Below are 5,206 nucleotides of genomic sequence, written 5' to 3'. Positions count from 1 at the left end.
CAAGTGGCCACAGGGGATTGGAAAATAGAAACGGAAAGCAAGGAATCTGAAGTCTACTGCTCCAGGGAGAAAAGAATTTTATTGTTGTCAAGCTATTTAAAAGCTGACCAGAAAACTTCTGTGGCCTTTTAAAGAAACTCTTCATTATTTTGGGGACAATTTTTTAAACTTTCATAATGAAACTGTGTTATTCATACAGGATGATCATTCCAAGAATTAGATCTGACATTATAGGACTACACTGGCCATTTTCTAAAGTATAACTTATTTTAAATTAGTTATTTTAATGAAAGGGCTCATGATACATGTTTCTATTATGTTAATTGAACCGATGACTAAGAATGTGGTAAGAGAAAGTAAGTGAAACACTGACACACATTGCAAAGGATCAGACACGAAGACATGGTATGTTATTTGGGGAAATGGTCCACTGTATCCTGGAATATATTTTCTTATTCTGAATCCCAAAATTAAATGATACCTAAACTCTTACTTTCATGCTGAAAATCCGCTCCTAATAAGAACTTTACCAAACTTACAAGGCTTCTGTCTTTCTTGTAAGCCTACTTTTAAGGCTACTGTTTATCTTATCATCTGATTATTATTATTATTATTATTATTATTATTATTAAGGCAGCATCTCACTCTGTTGCCTGGGCTAGAGCACAGTGACATGATCATAACTCACTGCAGCCTCAAACTCCTGGGCTCAAGTGATCCTCCTGCCTTAGCCTCCTAAATAGTTAGGACTACAGGCACGCACCACCATGCCTGGCTAATTTTTCTATTTTTTGCAGAAATGGGAATCTCACTCTTGCTCAGGCTGGTTTAAAACTCTGAGCTCAAGCTATCCTCCCACCTAGGCCTCCCAGAGTGCTAGGATGACAGGTGTGACCCATAGTACCTGGCCTTATCATCTTAAGGAAGCAGAAATTCATGACCTCAGTAGGTACCACACACCCATTGACCTGAAACTCACATTTACAGATTGCATTGTTAGTCTGATGATGACTCGAGGTTTTATGAATGTATTACTTACCAGTTTTTATGATTCCTAAAGTCTCTGTCTACAGCCGAAGGTGTCCTTCTTTGGTTTTAATGCTGAATTGTGAATAAGCAGGTCAGATTATCTTCAAAGGCATACAAATTGAAATCAGATCTCTGAAGCCTCATTCAAAAGGAAAGAGATGAAGTACATAGTATTTATTGTCTTCAAAAATATCCTACTTTTCAACTTCTTGAAAATAATTGTCCTGAAATCAACTTTAAATCTGCCATTTACCATATGGAAGACAGGAAAATCTAGTCTGAAATAATTTAATAGTTTAACATTGAGAAGACTTAGTGACTAAGTAACTAGACTATGTGACTAGAAAGAGGCTTTGACAAACTGGATTTGGGTAACATCTCCTGGCACTAATTCTCCTCCCAGTAAATAATGTGTCCAGGATCCTCTTCCCTCTGCCCCTGGTGGGAGGGAATCTACCTCCTTAATCTTACCTTGTGGCCAGAGCCTAATCTTACCTGTTGAAAGGCTCTGTGATGGAAAGTCCCCTTTCAGGCTCAGCTAGCTCACTGGCCCCTGTTAAGTCTTTCTTAACCCTTAGGGCTGCCAACTGTTGACTTGTGTCACCGCCTGTATCCTGGAGTATAGTATCCCATTGCCCCAGGAGCAAGTGAAGAATCCTCAACCTGGCCCCCAGAGGCCCTTCCTAAGCTGGCCACTGCTGTTGTCTCATCTTTCCAGGCTCCCTCCTCGCTTCACTCAACCTGAACAACTTTCCCCTTCCTCATTCTTCGCATTTTCTTTCCCTCTGTCTTTAATGCTTTAAATATAAGGATGGTAGCCATAATGGCCTATGGCCCATTCTAATGACCTAATTCACTAGTTACATCTGAAATGGCTCTATAACATCTTTCTCTGCATGTGTGTGTGTGTGTGTGTGTGTGTGTGTGTGTGTGTGAACTCCTTCAGCTGTAGACACACATACACACACAGACACACACACACATGTGCACGCACACATATCTTTTCCCTGGAAAACTCTCACTCTCTTCAGGTCTCACTGAGACACCACTGCTATGGGAAGCCCTCCCAGGATGGCATGGCCTCCTGTCCTATATCCTTTTCTACTTACAGGACCATGTAATTCTGCTTTGCTCCTATGTATCATTCAGAATTAAAATTGTCCATCCTTTCCTGTTCTGTGAGGGAACCCCTCGAAGCTACTCCCTAAGTTATCTGAGGCTATGGACCATGATTCACAGGGGTGTTTCTACCACCTGCCCTCTTATCTCTGCATAGAAATTTCTTGGTATATATTTTTGAATGAATGAGCAAACTGTTTGAAGCCAGCTTATCCAAACTCTCCCAGCTTCTGGAAGGCAGCCGTCCCTGCCCCACCAGACTACTGCCCATTGCAAAAGGTGTGCCCTATGTCTGGTATTCCTACTCTGCCCCATCCTTTCATGGTAAATCCTGCCATACTGGGCCTTGTCCTGACCATAATGAAGAGGTTTTCAGAAAGCAATAGAATGGGGACAGTCTTTAGGATATGATAGAAATGTGGAAGCTGTCTAGAATAGAGATCCACCCCCATCTGGTGTTTTCACCATTTAGATCTTGCTATAATTCAACAAAAATCTGGGACAGCTTTGTTATACACTATCACTGCATTGTCTAGATTTAGAACCTTGTATAACACACAAAGCTTAGATTCCACCTATTTTTCCCTAAATAGAAAGAACAGGTTATAGTTAAAGTTTATATTATGCTTCCATTGCAGAACCCCATGGTGCGATTTAGAGCTCCTTTTTTCTCTTGCACCATGTTAAGAGCAAACACATTTTATAGGACATTTCCTGAAGTAATACTTTTACATTTTACGATCATTGCATATATATTCTGGCTTTTGATTGTGCAGACAGAAATACATTCTTGCTTTCAATTCAATGCTGAATACACAAGCACACACATCTAAATATTGACGTAGGTGCTGATTTTTCTTGTAAAGAAATACAAACTTGGAATTTCTTGAAGTTTCAACGTACTTAAGTAGTTCCAGATCTCTTTGTCTAATTGTCAGCTAAAGAGATAGATGGTTTCTTGCCATTCAAATCTGTCTGGTATTGATTAGTAACCTTATAGTGTGCTGCCTATTCATCTAAGTAGAATTGATGCAGTAAAATAGAAAAAGAATGTCTTGTATTGCTTGATTCTTGACTAAGCTTGAGAGTTTTTCCTGAGTGGTGACTTACTGATAAACTGATCTTGTTAGCTACATTCTGTCATTTGCTGCGGAGAACACATTTCCATCTGGTTTTCGAAAGGAATCCTTTCAGATCTGAATGTGTGCATGAAATTTTATGCAGAGAAAAAAAGTAGGTTCCCCCAGCCTGCATCTTTTTTAATGTGAATCACTCAGAGGTTCTTACCACTCCCAGTCTGTTTAGTTTCTACTTGAGCAGCATGATTTCTCCCACCCAACCTGCCCTCAGCCTTCAGCCTTGTCCTGGAAACTGGAATGCAGTAATCTGAATGCCACTGACCAACAATTAAAAGCTTGGAGATTTGTTATAAGAGTTTATGGTCCCTCTCTTTACTGGATTCTTTAAAAATACTAAAATATCAGGATTTTAAAAAGGAATAAAAAGAAGCCTTACATTCCTCTCAATTTCTAAATTCTCCTCAACTTCCATTTTATTTTATTGGATTTTACCATTCATTTCAACGAAAGTTTTCTGTTCTTTTTGATTCTAACCTTGTAAGACTTTTAAATTGGCAAAGAAAATTTTATGGAAAAGATAAGCCTGAAGACAGAGATATTAATAGTAATGACAACAAAAAGAATAACGCTTTTAATTGCCCACTTTCGAATTCAAGAAGTAGAACTGAACAGGAAGCATTTCTACTGATTTTGATGGGGTTTTTTTTTTTATTACTGCATGATGTTCATTTGTGGAGCTATGTAAATCTCGTATGAATAATTGAAGAGCACGTGTAAACCTGCCCCCTGCCCCTTTTCAGTGTCTTCCCTCATGACTTCACCTGAATGTTGTGAAGCAGCTGTCAGTCATGGTGGCTGTGTTTAATCATCTGTTGTTTCTCCCACTAACCTCCCCCCTCAAAGCCCATCCCAGGTGGCCTTCACCAAAGGTAAGAAATAAGAATCACAACCATGAAGCTCTCATCCGTGATAATTAGGGTGACCTTTTCATGTTTGGAGAATTTGTAAATATATTTTTAAACAGCAGGGTAAAAAAAAATGGTCATCCTTTTGTTCCTTTGTAATTGCAGCTATAACCAAGACAAGGCAACCTGTGATGAAAGCATTTTTGCTTGAGAAGGGCTATAGGAATTAACCTCTGGAACTAACTCCTTTAAAACATGCTTGAATAACATCTGCATATTATTTCACTGACTTTTCCTGAAGTCAGTGAAATTTCCACATGTGTACTCAAGCATGGAACAGTTTAGAATGCATTTTCTTGTCAGGAACTGTTTGCCTTTCCTTTTCCTATGAAATGTTTTGTGAAATAAACATCATAACCCAGGAATGTACCTGTTTATTCAGCAGATAGAAATGATAAAATTGCAACACTGAAAAGGAAAGAAAAAAAAATCTTAAGATTTGCATTTATTTATATGGAGTTTTAGAAGTTTTATAATTACTATTATATCACTGTTTGTATAACTGCTGTTATAAACAGAAGTGTAGTTCCTATTGTAAAGAATACTTTATTTTTCCCCTTTTCTAATCCTGCTTATTACTTATCCACTATGGGCAGTCAATGCCCTATTGATAGTGTAACTCAGGAGAGTCACCCTTGGGTTACAGAATTTTAAAAAATTAAATCAAGAATTTTTTAAAAAGTAGCTTTAATAATATATCATCCTCATTAGGGGAGTAAGTGATTCTGAAATATTTGAAACTTTAAGTTGAAAAACTGTGAATCTTGTGGATTTCATTATACCTTTCTGCTTGGCCTTAAAAACAAAATAAACAGAATACCAAAAGCACTCTGACTATAGAATTTTTGTTGATATAGAGGAAAGTCAAACTGGGAAAAGGATAAGCTAAAAGGTTACATCGATGTCCATTCTTTGCCAAATGCACCACTTCCTTGGTATTGTAGCTTCTTTAACTGGAGATTTGTCCTAATGCAGGCAGAGGATCATAATATCTTCCAGCCGTATCTAGATTAA

This window comes from Propithecus coquereli, unplaced genomic scaffold, assembly GCF_000956105.1.
Source record: "Propithecus coquereli isolate 6110/MARCELLA unplaced genomic scaffold, Pcoq_1.0 Scaffold225, whole genome shotgun sequence".
Classification (NCBI taxonomy): domain Eukaryota; kingdom Metazoa; phylum Chordata; class Mammalia; order Primates; family Indriidae; genus Propithecus; species Propithecus coquereli.
The sequence above is the reverse complement of the archived record's forward strand: the minus strand, read 5'-3'. Positions refer to the sequence as shown.